The following is a 12,595-nucleotide window of genomic DNA, read 5'->3' as shown; positions in this document are numbered from 1 at the left end:
CTTTCCTATCCCATCGTCGTCATATAACCTATCTGTGTCGGTGCGACGTAAAACAAATAGCAATAGCAAAAGGAAGCACGTTAAATCAACACTTCAGTTCTCTGTATATTCCTTCTTCCCCTTCGTCCATATTTGTTTCATCCGTTATGATGCCTGTTTTCGAAGCTGTTGGATGTATATGGTTGCTTTCTTTCTTGTTCCACCCTGAAGATCACTCTTTGAATATTGTAGCCTGGCTGAGTGGCTCAGACGGTTGAGGTGCTGGCCTTCTAACCCCAACTTGACAGGTTCGATCCTGACTCAGTCTGGTGGCATTTGAAGGTGCTCAAATACGTCAGCCTCGTGTCGGTAGATTTACTGGCACGTAACAGAACTCCTGCGGGACTAAATTCTGACACCTCGGTATCTCCGAAAACCGTAAAAATAGTTAGTGGGACGTAAAGCAAATAACATCATTATTATTATTATTATTATTATTATTATTATTATTATTATTATTATTGAACTTTGTCCCTAAGTAACGTCGTATTATGTGTATCCTTAATGTCAATGTTGGCTTCTTTGAGGTCGTTTAATGTCTGTGTAAACCAGGCTGGTTGCACTTTAACATATATAATTTTTTTAATGTGTTTTTTCAGTCCGTCATTATTGATTGTGTTTTAATGTCCGGAAAATGACGATTGTATTTTGCGCATAGTGTGTATTATATCCTCCACATCTCTTTGTTAGATTGTGGCCTGTTGTATTCTGCTTCCGTCGTCCATGAACCAAGTAGGCCTATGCTTCTAACCAGTTTCTATGTTCATCATTTGGGTTTGTTTACGCATTAGTTTTATTTATTAAAGTAGAAATGTATAAAGTTTCACAATCGTACTTGGCACGGTGAACCTTGAAAAACATGATAGTTTTAAAATCGGAAAAAATAATTCTAGACAACACTGTCACGACAATGTTCAGTGCCTCATTGTAAAGTATAAGAACCAATGTATCCAGTAACAGGAGTCTTACCTCGGCAGAACAGCATCGGATGATGGAACAGTGCCTCCATCCTGAGGTACAAAAATTGCCACGGCGGGTGGCTGACTATCGGTATAGCTTTGGATTATTGCGTGATAGCATGTCGTATGATGTATCCATTTATTAGCCTCAGTGAGTTCTACAAGTATAATTGCCAAAAAATAAGAAAAATGGAGTGCGAAGAAGGGCGAACTATTTCTTTGTTTCTTTCTTTCTTCCTTTCTTTCTTTCAACATATTCAGCCATTAAGATCAAATCATCGGTATAGGCTAAATCGTTTACTACATTTCCAACTAACTGAATCCCTTACAATGTTATGCCTTTGATTTGTATTTACAAGTTGCTTTACGTTGCACCGACACAGATAGGTCTTATGGCGACAATGGGAGAGGAGAGAGTAAGGAGTGGGAAGAAAGCGGCCGTGGCCTTAATTAAGTTACATCTCCAGCATTCACTCGGTGTGAAAATGGGAAAACACGGAAAACCATCTTCAGGACTGCCGACAGTGCGGTTCGAACCCACTATCTCCCGAATACTGGATACTGGCCGAACTTAAGCTACTGCAGCTATCGAGCTCGGTTCTACTAAATTAGGAGCAACGGCTGTACTTTCTAAACATCCTAAATCTGAGTGAATTGAGGGAACTTTGAAACGCATTTATGTCTTGCTTCTGACCACAATGAGGCAATAGTTATTTATATCCTCGTTTACATTAAAGGAAAAGTGATTTCCGATGTTCGCACAATAGTTGAATTTTCTGTCGTAAACATAATCTCTTTTTTTTTTTTTTTTTTTTTTTTTTTAGTTATTGGATATTTTTGCTTATAGCAGTCATCTATGAAATCACTTCAGAGATATACAAAAGCAAAACCTGTGACAGAATTGTATAAATATGCTTACGCATTACCGATTTTTAGACAATGAAATGAAAATCATATTCACATCATCCTATATAGTATAATTTGAATATAACTTGTGTATATAATATCCTTAAAGATATAACTCACGACAGATTTGTATTTAAGTGATATAATCTACTGCATGAAGTCCACCGGATCGCCACAACCGTTAACGCGTTATTGGCCAGTTCGAGTCCCGTTGGTGGAAATAAATGTCAGAATGATAGCTGGCAGGGTATGAGAGGTGGTGGTATATAATTTCTAATCACTACATTAGTTGCCAAAAGCCTGGATTCAAGTCCAAACCTCTCCGCAGTGTTCAACTGGTGTGAGGGGATATGACGCTGTTGATGATGACTGATCCGTTGGAAATGAAGGTTAAGGCTTTAGCGGACTCCTAGGTGTTATTGAACAGGAGTGGGCTGAGTGTCAATACCTGGTTTCACCCTCTCCTACCTCGTTATCATCATCATCCTGCACCCAGACTTTGAGGTCACCCAGGGGCGTCAAACAGAAAGAATCACACCGGATGAAACACGTTGTCGTACACTCCCGGAACTAAAAGCCATACGATAGACAGATGAATAGATGACAGAGTTAGATTTTTATTTTACTTTTCCATGTCGCACCGACACGGACATATCTTATGGTGAAGATGAGATGGGCAAGGACTAGGAAGCGGCTGAGGTCTTATTTATGCTACAGTCCCATTTACCTGGTGTGAAAATGGGAATCAACCGAAAACCCTCTTCTGATCTGCCGACAGTGGGGTTTTAATCCGCTATCTCCTGAATACAAGTTGACAGCTACACGACCCAAATCATGCAGCCACTCGCTCGGTGTTTGATTTTGATTTGATTTGATTTCATAGGTGGAACTATTGCATAGTAGTATTTCATTCACATACAATTCAACATCCTACCAACTACCACCAAAATACAAATTTGGCTTCAGAAAGGTCATCCAGCTATGAAACAGCGTCAGGTTCACAAGAAACACAAATATACCACGTAAGATCCTAGTGGTGGAAAAGGGTGGTGGGAAGGAAAGATAGAAAGAACCGACCACATAGCAGAATATTTTTCTTGCTAACGTACGAAGATTTCAGACCTTTCTCTCGGATATGATGAATTTCGTCTCTTCGTAGAAACTATTTACTTCTCCTTCTTCTTATTCTTCCGTGCCATCTCTTCACAGAAGGTTGGTGACAATCATAGAATATTTGTTCTTATTTCGAATTCCCAGTGTCAGAGTTGCCGTTTCGTGTAAGTAGAATTGCTGTCGGAGGTTGCAAACAGATATCCACGTTTATCTTCTGCCTTGCTTGATATGATAAATTGAAAATATTTACCGTATTTGAATAAAGAAGGTGTTCTGATTATTAACTGAGGCGTTCAGAAGCCAAGCCGACTAACTCCATCAAATACAAATGTTCAGTACAAACAGTTGAAGTTACTGATCTGTAAAAAAACTCAATTTATTTTTCAGCATATTTACAATACACTCATGTATATTCTTATAATTAAGGTTATGTATTCAGCACTTTATAAATATATACAAATATTTCATTGTCTCTGCACCCCCTAAAGAAGCCACTTTCTATGGAGTTAGTCAGATTGCCAACTGAAGGTTTTGAGACAGTATTCTGAGTGGTTTGTATACAAGTCATTTTATTAAACAAATATGCACAAACAAAACCCTTTTACATGAACAATGCACTAGTATTATCGTAAGTCATTAAGTAGTACTTAAAATACACATAAAATGTGACTAAAATACAAATACGTTATTCGTTGCCTCTATTCTGCATACGTGATGCAGTCGTCTTCACTGACAGATTCATCTCTTGCAGTCTTCAAGTTTTTATAGTAGTGGTGATGAATAGGAGGTATAAACTTCAAGAGGTCCATTACATCCTTTTTTTTTATGGAGGTCGGTCTGGATGTGATGTAAAGAAGATCTTGTGGTACATTAGCTAGGCTTTGAAAAGGACGTCCGTTACCATTTTTCTTCTGGATATTAATTTTTCCAAAAGGCATTTCTGTGCAGAAAGTAGTTTTAAATTTGATAGTGAATGGTTCAGCCTTCTCAATCCAGATCCATCTCATTGTCAGCCAGTTAACTGGTTCACCTTCGACACTTTGTTTCCTGTTGGTGATACACTTTTCTAAGTTTTCCGTTGAATGCAAGTATTCATGGTTCATTTCTGTGAGGATATATTTGTTTGTTCTCCTGCAGCCAAGAATGAGATCATGAGATCATAGATGTGGCTACAAGTTTTTGCTCTTTTTTCAGTAAAGGAAAAAGCTGTGGAGTTAATCACTTTGGCCACTCAAAACCACTGGTAAAATGTTCCGTTGCCGGAGCAGATAGCGCATTCTGGTGGCGAAACATTTGACTGTGGAGTTAGTTGTTTTGGCCACTGACAAATATTTAGTGATGCTACCCAACCATGTTATTACTTGCACTTGTCAACATTTTGGAGTTAGTTGGCTTGGTTCTTCTGAACGCCTCAACTATACTAAATGTTACAGCACATACTTTCCTTGCTTTAGTAATATCCCTTCCTCAATTTTGACATAACGCTGCACGTTCTGCTGCAGACAGTATTGTCTACGGAGGAAATTTACATGTCACCCTTTTTCTGTTCTTAACTGCGCAAAAAAAAAGTGTCATAAGGCAGTGACTTCTCAATTACAGCGCACTTTATGTCGTGCCAGTATCTCTCAGAGTAAACATGCCTATGTTTAGTGTGAGGTAATAAATACACGTTACGCCTGACAAGTTTTTTAAAACGTCTGTCGTGCTGAGGATATGCGAACAAAGAAAAATAATTTGAGGTCGAGCTTTAATTATTTCTTCCCAAGAGTAGAATGGATATCAAGGAAGTCTCGGAAAAGAATAACTGGAATTGTGAAATCCTGTTAGTTAGCAGACCTTACTGACATTTCTTGTGAAATCCTGAAAATGATTAACAAATCAATCAATATTCTTGTCGATGCAACTACTCTCTTCTTTCATTGGCTGTTCGTTTCAGTTCCATGTAATTGTTACAACCTAATCTCTTCTTGATGTCGTCCAAATACTTCATCCTAGGACTTCCTCTCCCTTTCTTTCCCATCACTTTTCCTTCAAGTATGTTAGTGATGTAAGTATTGTGTCTGATGGCATGTCCAATAAACTTTATTTTCCTGTTTTCCATTTCTTTTAAGAATCTTCTCTCTTCTTTAACTTCTTTTAAAACTTCCAGGTTGGTTTTTCTTTCCGTCCAGCTCGTTCTGGTCATTTTCCGCCATATCCACATTTCAGCAGCTTCAAGTCGATTCCTTTCTAATTTACCCAGAGTCCAACTCTCACTTCCATACTGAAGTGTACTCCATACAAATGATTTTGCAAAGGATTTTTTGACTTCTTGTTTCATGTGTGTGCTGGTTAAAATGTTTTTCTTAGTCAAAAATGCCTGTTTTGCCAATGCTATTCTTCTCTTTACTTCCAGGAAGCATCTATTACCCTCTGTTATCATACTACCAAGATAACAGAATTGCTTCATGATAGTAAATATTTAAGTGATAGTTTTAGCTCGAGTATACGTACAGTAGACCAAATTTGGTTGTCGCACCGAATGTTAAAATATGTTTTGATAATCGTGATCATCGTCCTCATTCGTTTCTATTTACCAATCCTTTAAGAGCGCCAGTAGTTATTTGATCCGGGCTGAGTTGTTTCAGACGGTACAACACTGGCTTTCTGATCCCAAGAATTCGATCTCGGCTCAGGCCGATGGTAATTCAAGATGCTCAAACAAGCCAGACTCGTGTCAGTAGATTTATCAGCAAATTAAATAAAACATATCAGGAAGAAAGTTTCTGGAACATCGGCGTCTTCGTAAATTGTAAAAGTAATTAGTTGGAAATTAAATTAATAACATCATTAAGATATTAAATTGACATTGGCCAATCTTGGAAGATCATTTGCTGCAAAACTTTTACTAGTTGCTACCCAGCTTGCAACGTAGGCCTTTCTCCAGAGATTGACTATTATTTTTGAGATTACTACCAGTACGACTGAGCCAACATTTCGTGGCCAGTTTGATTGCGGGAGATAGGTTACATGAAAGTAGTATATGCTTTGATTTTCTCATCACCGAGCTCGATAGCTGCAGTCGCTTAATTGCGGCCAGTATCCAGTATTCGGGAAATAGTGGGTTCGAGCCCCACTGTCGCCAGCCCTGAAGATGGTTTTCCGTGGATTCCCATTTTCACACCAGGCAAATGCTGGGGCTGTACCTAATTAAGGCCACGGCCGCTTCCTTCCCACTCCTAGCTCCTTCCTGCCCCATCGTCGCCATAAAACCTGTCTGTGTCGGTGCGACGCAAAGCAACTTGCAATATATATATATATCATCCACTAATATGTATCGACGGGTGTGTTTCTTTCAAGAACTGCTATACCGGAATCGATTTCCTTGATAAGGTTAGCCAGTAGATTTAAATTATTTCTCCGATAATACTTCAGTTAATGCACTAACACACCGAGCTCGATAGCTGCAGTCGCTTAAGTGCGGCCAGTATCCAGTATTCGGGAGAGGTTTACCGTGGTTTCCCCATTTTCACACCAGGCAAATGCTGGAGCTGTACCTTAATTAAGGCTACGGCCGATTCCCTCCTATTCCTAGGCCTTTCCTATGCCATCGTCGCCGTAAGACCTATCTGTGTCGGTGCGAAGTAAAACAAATAGCAAAAAAACAATTGCACTAACAACTGCAGTAGGCTGGTAGTCATAGGAAGGTATATGAAGAAATATATTGTACTATATGGACACACGATTATTCACCTCTATCTATAACTACACTAGTTCAAAAGCTCACTTCTTCAACTGGAACCAAGAAGTCAAATTTAAGGTAATTAAATTAAATATTCCTGAAACATGCTAGTCCGACTCGTTGGATGAATGTTCAGCGTTCTGGCCTTCGGTTCAGAGGGTCCCGGGTTCGATTCCCGACCGCGTCGGGAATTTTAATCGCTTCTGATTAATTTTTCTAGCTCAGGTACTGGGTATTTGTGTCCGTCCCAACACTCTCCTCTTCATATTCACTCAACACACTACACTACAAACCACCACAGAAACACACAATAGTGATTACATCCCTCCATATAGGGTTGGCGTCAGGAAGGGCATCTGGCCATAAAACAAGGCCAAATCCACATATGTGTGACTCAGTTCGCACCCGCAATTCCACAGGGGAGGGAAAATAATAATAATAATAATAATAATAATAATAATAATAATAATAATAATAACAATAATAATAATAATAACAAGAAGAACTTTCTTGAAACATGCTACTTGTAAATTGGGAAAAGAAGGGAGTTTTGGGTTTAAAACTTGCCTTTGTTTACAATAATTATGAAGATTTATTCCATAGCATCTTTTATTCTTCATTTGAAATTGACATTTTCTTCACTGAATTCGATTTTCTTTGGTAGGTTCAGAACCTCATTTCTGATATTTAGCAGATTAATGATACTAACATTCTGATTTAGATTTTGCTGTAGCTGATTTTGTAAGTTATTGAACATTGTTATTAAATGTATTTAGTATACCACAGCATAATCTAAATACTGCAATATCTAAGTGAATAATCCATATCTCAAATTAAGTCCAGTGATAATCTTGCCTCTCCTCAATACGACTCGTAATGTGGTCAGTATTTAAAATTAAGTGATTAAATCATGTATTAAAGACTCTTTATTCCAGCGAAAACATTTAATAATAATAATAGTAATAAATAATAATAATAATAATAATAATAATAATAATAATAATAATAATAATAATAATAATAATAATAGCCTGGTTGAGTAGCTCTAATGGTTGAGGCGCTGGCCTTCTAACCCCATCTAGGCTCAGTCCGATGGTATTTGAAGGTGCACAAATACGTCAGATTTACTGGCACGTAAAATAATTCCTGCTGGACTAAATTCCGGCACCTTGGCATCTCCGAAACACACAAAAATAGTTAGTGGGACGTAAAAACAAATAGAAGTTAATAATAACAATGATAATACTAAGAAAGTTATAACTGCCGCTTGTCTACAGCTACTATTGAAGTTGTTTCCATAATTTAGTAGATGATATCGTATCCCAATACTGAAAACGTTGACCATCTTTGATGTTAGTTTTTGTACACTTCGGTGCACAGTTGCAATCGAGGTTGATCAACAACTATGGATATTCCATTCTGGAAATCGAAGGATGCTTCTCTGGGTAAGACTAAAGAGATAAAAATGGTCGGAATGTACGGTATTCTCAGTGCGTACGGACAGGCAGGGAGCATGTGTAGAGCCGTCAGTCCCAGAGCCCCCTGCAAGTGATGCCAGGGCACAAATCACGGCCCCCGCGGTTTTCTTTCTCGTCCGCCTCGTTTAACGGCCGTTCAAGAGTTTATTTAGCTAGCGCACTCGAGCGTGCTGCTGGGAAATATGGTTTGCTGAGCGCACCCTCCCCGCTAACACGTGCCATTCCATCGTTGTAAGGCTGGGAGAAAAATGTGGTCTTCTTAGCAATCGCCGTCGCACTGCAAAAAACACAAAGCTATTTATTGATACCCTTGTAAACCTCGGTCAATCATGACAGAGTTCCTATCAATCTTATGAAAAATCATTATCCATGTGGGCCTCCATGGCTCAGGTGGCAGCATGCCAGCCTTTCACCGCTGAGTTCCATGGTTCAAATCCCGGTCACTCCATGTGAGATTTGTGCTGGACAAAGCGGAGGCGAGACAGATTTTGCCTGCGGGTACTCCAGTTTTCCTTGTCATTTTCATTCCAATGACACTCTCCAATATCATTTCATTTCATCTGCCGGTCATTAATCAGTGCTCCAAAGGAATGCGACAGGCTTCGGCAGCCGGCGCAATGCCAATTGTCCCCGCTAGATGGGGGCTTCATTCATTCCATTTCTGACCCGGTCGAATGATTGGAAACTGGTTGAGGATTATCCATTGTCTTTTAAGAGCACATACATTATTTATTGAAATAATTCATCTTAAATAGCATTAACGGCTTGACTCACAGAACCTATGGGTGAAATAATAACTCATGAATAGTTAACTATTTTTCTTGATCAGTTGCATGGCGTTATTGGTGCGCCTCCAGTCTTATTTGTTCGAAGTTGTGGGATTTTGTATTTAATATTGCCTAATGCGCGAGATCCGCGTCAGTACATTTAAGGTACATAATTACAGTTTTCTGTACAAAATAATCTGGCTATTTTTGGCTGATTTACTGTGCTTTTGTTGGTGAGACGTAGTGTTTACAGTACTCTTTGTCTTATGGCATGGCTTAGATCAAATTTGTTACTTTCATTGACCCGTCTCAGTGTATCCTTGGCTTTGGCAATATACAAGTGTTTGAGGTATGAGCGATACTATTAATGTCATTCCTTAAGCAGCCAGTCCCTGTTATGAACGGAGTGAAAATGTAACTAATCTTGGAATCTCCATCAATGAGAATCTGACCTGGAATGAACACGTAACAAATGTATGTAGAAAGGTTCATGCAACTCTATATCCCCTGAAACGTCACAAGAATTCTTTTCCTCAAAAACTTAAATTAAAATTAATCCAAGCACTACTATTCCCAATTTTAGACTACTGTGATACAGTACTAGTCAATCTAAATGCTGAACAAGCTTTGAGACTTCAGCGAGCACAAAACTCATGCATACGATATGCCTTCCAACTGCGACATGACACTCATGTTACACCATATTTCAAAACATTGGAATGGCTACGCATAAATGAACGAAGGAATTATCACCTAATGACACTTGTTTACCAAGTGCTCTCGACGAACACTCCTACTTACCTCTCTTCTAATTCTCGTTTCCTTTCCTCATTCCATGAAATTAGTACCCGTTCTGGTTCCTTACTTGAAATTCCACTAAGTCGAACCAATTCCTACAATCAATCCTTATTAGTTACCGCATCGAGACTCTGGAATACACTCCCAATGGACATTCGGCGCCTTACTTCCTCTCATAAATTCAAATCTGCCTGCAGAAAGTTTTTCCTAGTAACATAAAACTGAGTTGTGTGAGTCATTGTGTGTATGTTGTGTGAATGGGTTTTCTTCATTTATTATTATTATTATTAATAATATTAATATTGTTGTTATTATTAATATTGTTATTATTATTATTAGTAATTATCACATTAATTGCTGTACTGATATGTAGGCCTAACTTACCGGTAGTCTTAGAATTATCTGTCTGTACTGAAAACCTACAACCTGTTTTCCAGTCATTGACCGGGTCAGGAATGTAATGAATGAAACATATATAGGCTGTTATTACAATGGGGTCGCCACTCCCAAGGTGATTTGTTAATGAGTGATAAATGCTATGAAATGATATTGGAGAGTGTTGCTGGAATGAAAGATGACAGGGAAAACCGGAGTACCCGGAGAAAAACCTGCCCCGCCTCCGCTTTGTCCAGCACAAATCTCACATGGAGTCACCGGGATTTGAACCACGGTATCCAGCGGTGAGAGGCCGACGCGCTGCCGTCTGAGCCACGGAGGCACCTCTGAGCCACGGAGGCACCTATCTGTCTGTACTATTATTTCTTTTTAGAATTTCTATGTCTTACTTTTATGTTTACATTTTTAAATTCTGTTTATAGTGGTTAAGTGTAAGAGAGGGCCGTGAGCGCTAACTTCGCCACAAATGTAAACCAGGAATAAATAAATAAATAAATAAATAAATAAATAAATAAATAAATAAATAAATAAACAAATAAATAAATAAAACTTCGCACATTGGGTCGGCTGGTGCATGGATTTCAGTGGACTTAGCATACTGGTAATAGCAAAGTTTGCCTCGGTAAGGAAAACAACGAGAAACTACCTCTCTTCTCGTTTCCCCTCTCCAGTGATGCCTTGGCCATCTATGACAGCTGATGGTAGATCTATTGAAGATCAAAGCCGTCTTTGGGCTGAATACTCAACCAAATAATTACTGTTACAACAAATAGAAATAAGGATCCCACTGGGTCTATTCATATACCACACTGTGAGACTAGTTTCAATCGTATAATGAACATCCTCAGCCACTTATAGCTAAACATTGGGCATAGACTCTGTATATATACCATAAAACATTGACAAAACCTATAGCCTACATTAAAATTGGGTGATGTGCTCATAAGCTGTGTTATGAAGTTTGATGTGTCTTAAAAAATTACATTTTGCATCTGGTGACGCAACAACAGATATAAATTATTGACATTAAAATTGAAATTACTTCTAATAGCTCTCATATTGAATAAAATAATATTTTGATTAATGTCAAATTCATCCTATTTGATTAGTTGAGTCTCTGGAAAGTACATCCATGAGAATTTCAGCATTCACTATAATCATTTGTTTATTTATTTATTTACTTTCTTGCCTTTTTATGTGGCGAAGTTAGGGCTCACGGCCCTCTCTTACACTTAACCACAACATGCAGTACATAGTTACAACCTTTTTAAAAAATAACACTGTTTACAATCTCTAGATCCTTCCCAAATTAATGGAGTAAAAGAGTATTGTAATCTTTATTTTGTTCATGATTAATATTGTCTATCTGCATCACCAAAAACAGCTGTAAATGATTCTTGCTCTCATTCACACTAACATTGATACACACCGGGCGAGTTGGCCGTGCGGCTAGGGGCGCTCTGCTGTGACCTTGCATTCGGGAGATAATGGGTTCGAATCCCACTCTTGGCAGCCCTGAAGATGGTTTTCCGTGGTTTCCCATTTTCACACCTGGCAAATGCTGGGGCTGTATCTTAAGGCCACGACCGCTTCCTTCCAACTCCTAGCCCTTTCCTATCCCATCGTCGCCATAAGACCTGTTTGTGTTGGTCCGACGTAAAGCCATTAGCAAAAAAATAAAAACATTCATACAAGCTGTTCACGTACGCGTATTTAAGAGGAAATCTCGAAAAGTCGTTTGAAATGAGGCTACTGAAGTGCTTTTACGTATACTGACAGGGAAGAGTGTTCCATAGCCTTGCCCCAGACACCTGGAATGAGAGGTTATATATTTATTTATTTAATTATTTAGTTATTTATTTATTTTATGCCTTTTTTATGTGGCGAAGTGATTAACAGGTAACATAAAGGTAGAAGTCGATCGGGTGTTATGCCCATGGATAGATGAGAGGAAGTTAAAATGTCCGGATAGGTATTCAGGTGTAGATTCGTTCAGAAGTCCAAAAATTAGTGTCGCAGTTTGTAGGTTTTGACTTTATAGATTTTCAACCAGGATATATTCTCATAATAAGGGAATATATGTATCCTAAAGTAAAAAGAAAATATAAATCGTATGCAAGAGTGCATTGCCCTTAGAAGTTTCAGAGTGCTGTCAGTTGAAACCCGCAAATTGGATAATACAATTATGCTGGGGGAGAAATTGCAAGTGTTTTTTTCCTACAAGAGCTTCAATACAGTTGATTGCTCGTGATTAATTTGTAAACTTCTATCATTTTCTGGAAATTTCGAAACGAGGTGTGGTTGACTGACATTTGTAGAACCTCGTAAACTGTATATACGTTTGTGAATTGTACTGTGTAGAGATGAGAAGAATGCAAGAATGAGGAATGCGGCCTGCAAGCACGAACTTCCTCTTCA

General features: G+C 38.5%; 1 protein-coding gene across 1 annotated transcript in view; it reads left to right on the top strand.

Annotated features, from left to right (window-relative positions):
- Positions 1 to 12,595, top strand: part of LOC136874404 (kunitz-type serine protease inhibitor A) — a 51,288-nt gene that overhangs the window by 29,137 nt on the left and 9,556 nt on the right. The gene's annotated exons all lie outside the window — the stretch shown is intronic.

Source organism: Anabrus simplex, chromosome 5 (genome assembly GCF_040414725.1).
Source record: "Anabrus simplex isolate iqAnaSimp1 chromosome 5, ASM4041472v1, whole genome shotgun sequence".
Classification (NCBI taxonomy): Eukaryota; Metazoa; Arthropoda; class Insecta; order Orthoptera; family Tettigoniidae; genus Anabrus; species Anabrus simplex.
The sequence above is the reverse complement of the archived record's forward strand: the minus strand, read 5'-3'. Positions and strand labels throughout refer to the sequence as shown.